Consider the following 13291-nt stretch of genomic DNA (forward strand, 5'->3'; position numbering starts at 1 on the left):
GGTCTGTAATTGCCGGGGATTTCCCTATTTCCTTTCTTGAAGACAGGAGTTACATTTGCCTCTCTCCAGTCCTCAGGTACGACTCCAGTGGAGAGCGAGGATGCAAAGATCTTCGCAAGTGGCGAAGCAATTGCATTTCTCGTTTCCCAAAGCAGCCGAGGACAAATCTGGTCCGGGCCTGGCGACTTGTCAATCTTAATGTTTGACAAAATTTTCAGCACATCAGCTTCCTCTATCTCTATCCATTCCAGCATGCACACCTGCTCTTCAAAGGTTTCATTCACTACAAAGTTTGTTTCTTTCGTAAATACAGAAGCAAAAAACTCATTTAGGGCTTCCCCTACCCCCTCAGATTCCACACACAAGTTCCCTATGCTATCCCTAATCGGCCCTACTCTTTCTTTGACCATTTTCTTATTCCTCACATAAGTGTTTTTGTGCCTTTGTGTTTTCCCTAATTCGTTCTGCCAAGCCTTTCTTGTGCCCCCTTCCTGGCTCTCCTCAGACCATTTTTGAGCTCCTTCCTTGCCTGCGTGTAATCCTCTCTAGCTGAACTTGACCCTAGCTTCCTCCACCTTATGTAAGCTACCTTCTTCCTTTTCACAAGAGGCTCCACTGCTCTCATCATCCAAGGTTCCTTTATTTTATCCTTTAGATATCAATAGTTTCCAATTTTCCACCATTTAAGAAATACTCGACATCAAAGTGGATAACTTCACATTTATCCACATTATGTTCCATATGCCATGCTCTAGCTCGCCCACCCACCTCTTGGAGTCTTTTTACATTTCCTCCTCAATTGTCAAAACTACATGGGAATGTATTATTTGCAACCTGGAGATATTCTCATTAGCCCCATGTCCAAATCATTGATATACACTGCGAACAGCAATGATCCTTGCAGTACTTCACTATTCATAGTGAAAATAACCCATTTATTCCTAATGTATGCTCCCTGTCTGTTAATTAACCCTCAGGCCATGATAGCACATTACTCCCAATCTCATGCGTTTTAACTTTGTTTACTATCCTCCTGTGTGGGACTTTATCAAAGCCTCCTAAAATTCCAGAAACACTACATTGGTTCCGCCTTACTGAGTCTGCTAGTAACATCCTCAAATGTAAATCTCCCTTCAAAGACTCATGATGACTCCGCCCACTCCAACACTAACTTTCTCAGCATATCTTAGTCACATCTTAACATGTTTTAACATTTTGATTCTGACTAAAATCAAGTTTGCCAGTCTGTTATTCTCCTTTTTCCAACTCTTTCCTTTCTTAAAGTGGGGTTATTTTTGTTGCCTTTCAATCTGCAGACATCATTGCAGAATTAATGGTGTTTGAGAGATGATCAGGAATATATCCACTATCTCTATCCGCATCACTTTCAACATTCCAGAATGAAGATCATTGGGTCTCACAAAATTTGCCGACTTTCAGTCCCGTTAATTGTGTCTTACATTACATTTTAACTAATTTTTCTCACTTGCATGTTCCCACTTGACTCTTGGGTTTTAACTATTTCATGGAGACTTCTTGTGGTTCCTTGAAGATAAACATACTGCAGTATTTAGCTTATCTGCCAGTTACCTGTTAAAAACTTTCTTTCCCTGTCACGAGGCAAATAATCCTCACGCTTTCGACTAAAATGTGCTACAGCATAAGAAACATGAGCAAGAGTAGGCCATTCAGCCCCTCTCGTCTTCCCCACCAAATTATACGATCAAGTCTGATTTTGCTCTAGGCTCAATTCCCCTTTCGTACCAGTATCTCCTGGCCCTCAACTCCTTGGTACTTAAAAAAATCTACCTCCTCTTAAAATACTTTCAATGATCTAATTTCCAAAACTCTCTGGAGACGAGGATACTATTAATACATTGTAGTGTAATAGTTTAATTTCAATGAAAAGGACACAAGTGCTCATTTTCTGAGAATTTGACCTTATCTCTGAACCTCTGTTTATTTGTTTTATTTGACCTATTTAACGTAACTTAGTTCAAAGATGTGCAGGTGAGGCGTACTGGCCATGATAAATTGCGTGTAATATCCAGAGACGTGCCAGCTAGGTGGATTAGCAGGGAAATGCAGATTTACAGGGATAGTGTGGGTTTGGGTGGGATGATCTTCAGAGGGTCAGTCTGGATTCGATGGGCTAAATTACCTGCTTCCAACTATAGGGATTCTATGGTTCTATTTAACCTATTTTTCTGAAACCTGTTCAGAGATGTTATTACACACATGGTGAGACATGAACCCAGACCTCCTGATCCAGGGGTGAGGACATTACCACTGCACTATAAGATGGCCGTCAACCCTTTGCTTCCTCCCTCATAAGCAGTTTTTAATTCATTTTGTTACTGTCCCATAATCCTCCCCAAAGTCCCCTATATGAAATTTCGAAATAGCATTCTGAATCTTAATGTAGATGGTATTCATGGTATTATCACCATCCACTACATTTTTTTAAACAAAGTTATTGTTTAAAGTAAGTACAAAGAACTATAGATAAGCCTGGACACATTTGCAATAACAATTTGAAGTTTTTGTATTTAATAAAGGCAGATCAATAAGCTGAAGAAGAAAGCTAGAACAGAAAATGAAGTTAAATTACCAGGAAATATAAGAGCCAACCACAAAAACTTTGATTGATATGTGAACAGGAAAGAATTTGAAAAGACAAATGTGGGCCCATTTCAAGCACAGAGCAAGAATTTATAATGGCAAGTAGTGAAATGGAAGTGAAGCTTTATGATTACTTTGTATCTGTCTTCACAACAAGTCTGCCAGAAATAAAAGAGATCCTATGGATTAGTCAGAATGAGTAATTGGAATAAATTATTAGTAAAAAGGCAGAACTGGATAACTTCATGGGTCTAAAATTTATAATTTGCTACAACCAAATAATCAACATTTTACGCTGTTGAGAGAAGCAACAACATGGTCATTTGAAATTCTAAAAATTCTAGAATGGTGCTTGCAGATTAGAAGATTGTAAATGGAATCTCATTATTTCAGAGAGTATATCAGGAATGACAGACTCAAGAGTGGCATCAACAGTATGTAAATTACTGGAATCTATTAGAAAGGCTGTGACAGCTGGATTCTTAGAGTTTAATAATGTGGTCGGACAGAGTCAATACTGATTTATGAAAGGCAAATCATGTTTGACAGACTTTTGAAGATGTTACTCGCACAGTAAATAAAAGGGAACCCATGCATGTGGAGCATTTGGATTTTCAGAAAGCTTTTGAGAAGGTCCCACAGAAGAAGCCAGAGGAGAAAATTAGACCACGTGTAAACGGTAATACATTGATATGGATTGAAGATTGGTCAATGGAAAGAAAATAAAGAGCAGGAATAAACGGGTCATTTTCAGGTGGGTCCATTGTGACTATGGAGTATCACAAGAATCAGCGTTTGGGCCCCAGCTTTTCACAATTGATATCAATTATTTGGATATGGAAAACAGAGTCATATAGCATGGAAACAGACCTTTCAGTCTAACTCTTCCACACTGACCTTAATTCCAAACTAAACTAGTGCCACTTGCCTGCATTTGGCTCACATCCCTCCAAACATTTCCTATTCATGAACCTTCCCAAATGTCTTTTAAATATTGGAACTTTACCTGCATCCACCACTTTCTCTGGTAGCTCATTTCACACGCAAACCACTCTGTGTAAAAAAAATCGCCCCTCATGTCCTTTTTAAAAACTTTCTCCTCTCACCTTAAAAATATGTCCCCTAGTTTTGGGCTCACCTACCCTGAGGAAAAGAGCTTTGCTATTAACCTTATCTACACCTCTCATGATATATAAACCCCTATAAGCTTACTCTTCAACATCCTACTGTCCAGGTAGAAAAGTCCCAGCCCATTTTTAAAACTCAAACCTCGTGTACTCAGTAATATCCTGGTAAATCGTGTAATAGTTCCAAATTTGCAGATGAAACAACCTAGGTGGGAACATGTGTTGTGAGGACATCATGATGAGGTTTCAACAAGATTTGCTCAGGCTGCATGACTGGGCAAGAACATGGCAGACGGAACATAATGTGCACACGTTTGAGGTTATCCACCTTTTGGCAGGATAAACAGAGGTGCAGAATATTTCTTGAACAGTGAATGATCGGAAAGTGTTGATGTCCAAAGGGACTTTATTTCTAAGTCACTAAAAACAACCATATGGGGGCCTCAAGCAATTAAGAAGGCAAGTGTTAATACAGTCATTACCAAAAGTGGATTTGAGTACAAGAGTAGAGATGTCTTGCTTCAATTGTATAGGAGCTTAATGAAATCAAAACTGGAGTACTATGTGCAGATTTGGATCCTGTAGATAAGAAAGAATGTATTTGCCATCTAGGAAGTGCAATGTAGCTTCATCAAACTCAATTCCTGAGATGGTCAGACTGCCCTATAAAGGACTGAAAAAGTTGGTCGGCTTTCTCTAGAGTTTAGAAGAATGACAGGAATTCTCATTGAAAATTTAAAAATTCATGAAAGACTGGATATGTCAGATATGTTTCCCTGGCTGTGGGATCAAGAACATAATTTCAGAATAAGGTGCAAGCCATTTAGGACTGACATGAGGAGGAATTTCTTCACTCAGGTGAACGTTTGGAATTCTCTACCCAAGAGGCCGTCAAGTTTAGGAATCTACAATGTTGAAGACAGAGATCAATAGCTTTCTTGGCACGAACGAAAAGAAGAGATATGGCCAGGATGGTGGCTCAGTGGTTAACACTGCTGCTTCACAGTGCCAGGGACCACGGATTAATTCCAGCAATGGGTGATTGTCTGTGTGGACTTTGCGCGTTCTATCCATGTGCCCATGGGTTTCCTCTAGGTGCTTCAGTTTCCCCTCTCAGATTAAAGATGTGCAGGTTAGGTGGATTAGCCATGATAAATGGCCCTGTAGAGTTCAGGCAATGGGAGCTAGTTATGGTCAATGCGGAGTTTCAGGAATAGGGCAGGATGCTCTTTGGAGGGTCTGCGCAGGCCTGATGGGCCGAATGGCCTCTTTCCACATTGTAGGGATTCCATGATCTTTTAATATAGGGATAGTGCAGAAATATAGCATTGATATAGGTGGTTAATGGTGATTTAGAATTGAAAAACAGGCTCAACAGCTACTTCTACTGCTTTGTTACACAGTGGAGATCCTGAGGAGGAATGGGTTACGTTCCAGCTTCAGCCCTAGATGGCCAAGAAAGGTGTTTTCACAATGTGGTGAAACAGGTTGACAATAAACCGACAAATCCTTCCAACACACACCAACGGCTAATGTCAAGAATGCCGGAAATTCCTAATCAGTCATACAATGGAAATAATTTGGATCCCCAACCATCATGATTCATCGTTCTAGGCTACAACATGCGAAAATGTATGTTGTCGCAGCAATCGGAACGCTTTTGGGAGCTAGTTGGCTCAGCTGGCTGATGGTCAGTGTGGATCAGGTTGATGTTAAAAGCATGGAGCTCAATCCCCATTCCAGCTGGTACAGATTCGGGGTCTGCCTCCTTGCTGGTGGAGGTCATGGAGATGTGGCATTAGCTCAAAGAACCCAAAAAGAATTTATATTGTGCCCTGACTGTTGCAAAATGTCCTAACGTGCTTTGCTGGAACGAATCCAAAGTTTGACACAGCGTTACATTTGGAAATATCACAATAGGTGGTTAAATACTTGGTCAAAAAAGTAGATTTTAACAAATATCTTAAAAGATGAAAGAGACGCAAGGTTTCAGGAGGGAATAGCAGAACTTAGGATCCAGACATATGAACCAATAGTGAAGCAATTAAAATCTGAGATCTGCTACAGACCAGGATTAAAAAATTTTGATTTGATCAGATTTATTATTGTCACATGTACCTAGGTACAGTGAAAAGTTTTGTTTTGCATGCAGAACCAGCAGATCACACCACACAAATTGCATTAGGGTAATAGAATGGAGTGAGGAATACAATGTTACGGCTGCAGAGAAGGTGCACAAATAACAAGATCAACATTAAATTTAAAATTTGAGACGTCCATTCAGAAGTCTAATAACAGCAGGGTTGAAGCTGTTTTTGAATCGGTTGGCATGTGTGTTTAAGCTTTTGTATCTTCTGCCTGATGGACGAGGTTATAATCAGGGAGGGTGGGGTATCTGAATATGTTGGTTGCCTTCCTAAAGCAAGTATAGACGGAGTCAATGAATGGAAGGTTGGCTTATGTGATGGACTGGCCTGTTTTCACAACTCTCTGTAGTAGGTATAGATCTCAGGTTGCAGGGGCTGGAGAAAACTATAGAAAGGGGAGAGCAAAGCCATGGAGTGATCTGAAAATAAATATGAGAACTGTACAACTGGGATATAATATTGGACCATAAACTAATAAAGGCCATGAAGGGTAGAAACAAAAGGTAAATGGTAACTTAGTGTGGCCAGCAGAGTTGTGGACACAATCAAATTCAAAGGGGTAAAAAAATGAGGGTGGCTGGCTGAGGAATAATTAATTCCACTTCTGCCACTTATTACTTGTAAATTTTGTACATCATTGGAAGAACTGGTTCAAAGAAATAAAAAATGTGATAATGTATAAAATCTGGCTTAATTTTAATCACAATGATGTCATTCACTAAAAATCACCTTAAAGTGTCCATTCTGAATCAGTTTCTATTAATTAGGTCAACTACAAAAATCCATTCAATGAAAAACTCCAAAGTCAATATAATTGTTAAACTTAGCAATTATTCATTTTAGGTGAGCAGCATATAAATCTTCCATGTCAAGAGTACAAAGAATTCAGCTCTAAAGTTGCTTAATATCAATCATAGCGCATATAGGCCAGGCATATCTTCACACGGAACACTATTTTTGTCTCTAAAACACCATGGGACATCTTTTATTCCCAAAATACAGCTTCTTCCTACAAAAGAGTCATAGTTAGTCAAAGAAACTTGGACTGGCCAAATGCGGATTGTGTATTTTAGTTCTGTAACATTCTATGCAATTATATTAACATAATTCATTGCATATAAAACGTTTTGAAGCTTAAGATGTTTGACTAAACTCACTGCTGCAATTTTTTTGTTTACACTGTTGTACAGACTTTCAACTCAAAAAAATATTACCATGTCACTTCCTGCAAAAACGCTTTTTACTACATCTGAATTACTTTGGACTTAATAATTTTGAAAGTAAATCACAATAAATATTTTACATCCACAATAACAATATGACCTAGATTTCAGACATATTTTCTCCATGTGCCTTAGATGAAAAAATTATATTGCAAAGAACAGGGACACCTATATTAATTCATTTTAACAATCATCATAACTCACACCAAGATGGCAGAAATATGCCAAGCAACTTCAAATGGGAGGAATTATCGAGATTCCTAGAGATTTTTTACTAAAATCTTTGACAATGTTCTGCTCAGTAGACTGGTAAAATTGGATCATGTGGGATTCAGGATGAGCTTGCCAATTGGATTGACTGTAAGAGACAGAGGGTGGTTGTGGGCGGTTATTTTTTAGACTGGAGGCTTGTTAATAGCAATGTTCCACGGGAACCGATACTCAGTCCACAAGATTGCATATTGTTCCATAAACGATTTGGATGAGAATATAGGGAGGCATGTTTAGTACATTTGCAGATGACACCAAAATTGGTGATATAGAGGACAATGAAAAAGGCCATCTAGATTACAACTAAATCTTGATCAATTAGGTCAATGAGGAGTAGCAGATGGAGTTTAATTTGGATAAATGCAAGCACAAACAAAGGCAGAACTTATACAATTAATGGTAGGGGCCTGGGTAGTGTTGTAGAACAGACAGACCTAGAGGTTTAGGTACATAAGTCTTTTAAATTTGCATCACAGGTAGACAGGGTGGTTAAGAAGATGTTTAGCACATTTGCTGTCATTGCTCAGACCTTGGAGCTTAGGAGTTGGAATGTCATGTTGAGGTTATACGGGACGTTGGTGTGGCCTCTTTTGGATTAACGTATACAATTCTGGTCAGCCTGTTATATGAAGGATATTATTAAATTGGAGAGGGTTCAGGAAAGATTTACCAAGATATTGCCAGGAATGGAGAGTTTGAGTTATTAAACTGGCTAGGACTTTTTCCACTGGAGCATATGAGGTTGAAAGGTGACCTTGTAGAGATTTATAAAATTGAGGGACATAGATAAGGTGGATATCAAGGGTCTTTTTCCCGAGAGTGGGGAGAATTCAAAACTGGGGAACATATTTTTAAGGTGAGAGGAGAAACATTTAAAAAGGCAACAATTTTACACAGAGAGTTGTTCATGTGTGGAATGAACTGCTAGAGGAAGTGATGGATGCAAGTACAGTTGCAAGATTTAAAAGACATTTGGATAAGTTCATGAAAGGGCAAGGTTTTAAGCAATAAGGGCAGGCAAGTGGAACTAGTTTACTTCGGGGACATGGTCGACATAGATTGGTTGGACTGAAGGGTCTGTTTCCATGCTGCACAGCTCTATGGATTTTAAGGAAGTGGAACAGAACTAATGGTATGATGAAGAGTTCCAGAGTCAGACCAAAATGGCCCAAATTGCTTTCATCACAACGAACATAGAAGTGCCATCATCATGTGTATAATAAATCTCAATAAGTAAGTCTTATTTTATTTCTGGTTGATCTGCATCTTGCCCTGGTAGATGTGCTCTGTATGTCCCCTGTTTGCTTATTTTCTAAATTTAATGCAGCTTGCACAGCTTTGCTGGAATCCTCTTGGAATAGCATTTACTCAATCTAAGGTTGTACTGCTCACGGATCACCAATAGGTAAACAACAATCCAAAGCCTTTCATTTTACTAGAAAGACTAGAAATTGTGTCATTACCTCTGTATTCTGTGTCCAATGACCAGAAGGCATTAAGATATATTCTCATCAGACAGCAATCAAAAACAAACAAGCCCAAGATACCCAGATAACAAAGTGTGAAGCTGGATGAACACAGCAGGCCAAGCAGCATCTCAGGAGCACAAAAGCTGATGTTTTGGGCCTAGACACTTCATCAGAAAAGGGGGATGGGGAGAGGGAACTGGAATAAATAGGGAGAGAGGAGGAGGTGGACCGATGATGGAGAGAAAAAAAGATAGGTGGAGAGGAGAGCAGAGGTAGGGAGGGGATAGGTCAATCCAGGGAAGACGGACAGGTCAAGGAGGCGGGGTGAGGTTAGTAGGTAGGAAATGGAGGTGCGGCTTGAGGTGGGAGGAAGGGATGGGTGAGAGGAAGAACAGGTTAGGGAGGCAGAGACAGGTTGGACTAGTTTTGGGATGCGGTGAGGGGGGAGGGGAGATTTTGAAGGAGGTGAAGTCCACATTGATACCACTGGGCTGCAGGGTTCCCAAGCGGAATATGAGTTGCCGTTCCTGCAACCTTTGGGTGGCATCATTGTGGCACTGCAGGAGACCCAGGGTGGACATGTGGTCTGAGGAATGGGAGGGGGAGTTGAACTGGTTCACGATTGGGAGGTGCAGTTGTTTTATTGCGAACCGAGCGTAGGTGTTCTGCAAAGCAGTCCTCAAGCTTCCGCTTGGTTTCCCCGGTGTAGAGGAGGCCACAATGGGTACAGTGGATACAGTATACTACATTGGCAGATGTGCAGGTAAACATCTGCTTTTATGTGGAAAGTCGTCTTGGGGCCTGGGATAGGGGTGAGGTAAGAGGTGTGGGGGCAAGTGTAGCACTTTCTGCGGTTGCAGGGGAAGGTGCCGGGTATGGTGGGGTTGGAGGGGAGTGTGGAGCAGACAAGGGAGTAACAGAGAGAATGGTCTCTCTGGAAGGCAGACAAGGGTGGAAAAATGTCCTGGGTGGTGGGGTCGGATTGTAGATGGCGGAAGTGTCGGAGGATGATGCGTTGTATCCGGAGGTTGGTGGGGTGATATGTGACAACGAGGAGGATCCTCTTGGGGCAGTTGTGGTGGGGGCGGGGTGTGAGGGATGTGTTGCGGGAAATGCGGGAGACGCGGTCAAGGGTGTTCTCGACCACTGCGGGGGGAAAGTGGCAGTCCTTGAAGAACGTGGACAGCTGGGATGTGCGGGAGTGGAATGCCTCATCCGGGGAGCAGGTGCGGCGGAGGAATTGGGAATAGGGGTTGGAATTTTTGCAGGAGGGTGGGTGGGAGGAGCCGTATTCTAGGTAACTGTGGGAGTCAGTGGGCTTGAAATGGACATCGGTTTCTAGCTGGTTACCTGAGATGTCCAGGAAGGTGAGGGATGTGTTGGAGATGGCCCAGGTGAACTTTAGTTTGGGGTGGAAGGTGTTGGTGAAGTGGATGAACTGTTCGAGCTCCTTTTGGGAGCAAGAGGCAGCGCCGATTCAGTCATCAATGTAACAGAAGAAGAGGTGGGGTTTGGGGCCTGTGTTGCTGTGGAAGAGGGACTGTTCCACGTAACCTACAAAGAGGCAGGCATAGCTTGGGCCCATGCGGGTACCCATAGCCACCCCCTGTGTCTGTAGGAAGTGGGAGGAATCGAAAGAGAAGTTGTTGAGGGTGAGGGCGAGTTCGGCTAGGCGGATGAGGGTGTCGGTAGAGGGGGACTGGTCGGGCCTGCGGGACAGGAAGAAGCGGAGGGCCTTGAGGCCATCTGCATGAGGAATACAAGTGTATAGGGACTGGATGTCCATGGTGAAAATGAGGTGTTGGGGGCCAGGGAATTGGAAGTTCTGGAGGAGGTGGAGGGTGTGGGTGGTGTCACGGGCGTAGGTTCGAAGTTCCTGGACCAAAGGGGAGAAAATGGAGTCCAGATAGGCGGAGATGAGTTCGGTGGGGCAGGAACAGGCTGAGCCCAAGATACCTTCCTCCTTCTGATAAAAGACCAGGCACTTGAAAAATTTCCTGTTTCTCTTTTCACAAATACTGCCTGTCCCAGATCAACAAGGCTGCCAGGAGATGGGTGAGACATTAAACTCGTATTTTGCATCAGTAATTACTATGGAGAAGGATAAGGAATCTCGAGAATTTGGAGAAATAAACAGTGATATCCTGAAAAGTGTCCATATTATAGAGAAGTGTGTGTAGGGTGCCTTAACACACATAAAGGTGGATAAAACATTGGCACCTGATCAGGTGTATCCCAGAACTCTGTGGGAAGCTAGGGAAGCTTGCCATCGGTGAGGTGCCACAAGACTGGAGGGTAGCTAATACGGTGCCACTATGTAAGAAGGGTGGTAAGGAAATGCCAGCGAAATAGAGACCAGTGAACCTGATGTTAGTGGTGAGCAAGTTGTTGCAAGGAATCCTGAGGGTCAAGATTTATGTATATGTGGAAAGGCAAGGACTGGTTAGGGATGGTTGACATGGCTTTGTGCGTGGGAAAGTGTGTCTCACTAATTTCACAGAGTTTCTTGAAAAAATGACAAAAAAGATAGACATCTCTGCCTTTGTCAATATAGACTTCATTAAGGGTTTGCATGGTAGACTGGTTAGCAAGGTTAGATCACATGGAATTCAGTGAAAGCTAGCCAGTTAGGTACAAAATTGGCTTGAAAATAGAAGACAGGGTCCTGGTGGAGGTTTGTTTTTCAGACTGGGAGCCTGTGACCAGTGGTGTGCCAAAGGATTGGTCCACTGCTTTTTAACATTTATGTAAATGATTTGCATGAGAATAGAGGCATGGTTAGAAAGTTTTCAGATGACACCAAATTTTGTTGTCTAAGTGAACAGTGAAGAAAGTTATCCCAGAGGACAAAGGGACCTTGATCAGATGGGCCAGGGAGTGGCAGAGAGAGTTAAATTTAGTCTTAAATGTGGTATGTTGCATTTTGGTAAGGCAAATCAGGGTAGGACTTATACACTTAATAGTACAGTCGTGGCGAGTATTGCAAACAAACACACCTTGGGGTGCAGGTTCATAGCTCCCTGAAGGTGCAGTCACAGGTAGACATGGTAGTGAATAAGGCATCTGGTACGCTTGCCTTTATTGGACAGTGTATTGGGTATAGGGGTTGAGATGTCATGTGGCAGCCATACAGGACATTGGTTAGGCTGCTTTTGGAATACTGCATTCAATTCTGATCTTCCTGCTATAAGATATTGTTAAATTTGAAAAGGTGCAGAAAAGATTTATGACTAATTCCAGCATTGTTAGACCTATTTATTTTACTTCACAACTCCTCCAATGTTCTGCTGTGTTTCAAAGTTGGAAAACATCAGGCTACTTATCTCTCATCACACCACCCCAGCTGTCTGGAAAGAAGGCAAGCCTTCAGCTAAAGTTCAAGCCTCTAAACGAATGCAAGATCTACAGGCAAAAGCAGGCAATTCAGGCTCATGGTCTTCTGCCATTTAACAAAATCATATCGGCCTCAACTCCACATTCTTGCCTGCTCTCCATATGTTTCTCCCTTTACGTAACAAAAATCTGTCTGTTGCCTCCTTAAACTTATTTAGTGCTCCAGTGTCTGCTGCACTTTAAGGCAGTAAATTCTACAGATGCATCTAAAGTTAAATTTCATTGCCGTAAAAATATGGCCTCTCAATGTAGAATGCCCCACAAGGGCTAAATGCTCCCCCATCTTCTCCCAAGTCAAACATCACTTGGTGTCCCTTCCTGACAACTGTGGTCACCATCTAATCACAAATAGAGCCAAATGCTGGACTCTCAATTCAAATTCAATCTGACTGCTTGGCAGAAGTTTGCAGGTGCTCCAACCTCCTGCTGAATATTGATTAGATCATATCACAAGACCAATCATTCAGCCTGGGCTATCCCTCTGGAAACAAGCTCAAATCTCAAAACAACAATTAATAATACACCATGGAACCAAAAACCATCTACATAGTGGCGATTTGGAAATTAACACTGAATTTTGTAAAATCCTATCCGATTCAAGAAGGCGTTTTCAGGGAGGAAATCTGCTATCTTTACCTAGTTTGGCCAAAACAACTCCAAACCTGCAGCTATGTGGCTGACTCTTAACCGTCCTTGCAAATGGTCAGGGACAGTTAAACAGTTCAGGAGTGAGTAGCAAAGGGGAACAAATGCTTGCCGTGATAACAGCACTAGTCACCCCACCATGGGAAAAATCTGATTGCCCTGAAGAGGCCAGATTGAGGTGTATAAACGTTTTGGGGAGTGAAGGAAGGGGCGTTTTCCCTCTTTGTAGGGGACTCAATAACCAGGGAGCGCAATTTAGAGCCACGGGGCAGAAAGGAATTTGAGGCAGACTGTGGGAATCTAGAAACATTGGGTGGTCGTGGAAGAACTCTCAAGACATTTTAAAAGCATTTATATGAATGCTTCGAACGCCACAGCATACAAAGCTAAGAGGC

General features: G+C 42.0%; 1 protein-coding gene across 2 annotated transcripts in view; it reads right to left on the reverse strand.

The window, feature by feature from the left end:
- Positions 1 to 13291, reverse strand: part of eif2a (eukaryotic translation initiation factor 2A) — a 67686-nt gene that overhangs the window by 53818 nt on the left and 577 nt on the right. The window lies entirely within an intron of this gene.

The sequence above is a fragment of the Stegostoma tigrinum genome, chromosome 14 (genome assembly GCF_030684315.1).
Source record: "Stegostoma tigrinum isolate sSteTig4 chromosome 14, sSteTig4.hap1, whole genome shotgun sequence".
Taxonomy (NCBI): domain Eukaryota; kingdom Metazoa; phylum Chordata; class Chondrichthyes; order Orectolobiformes; family Stegostomatidae; genus Stegostoma; species Stegostoma tigrinum.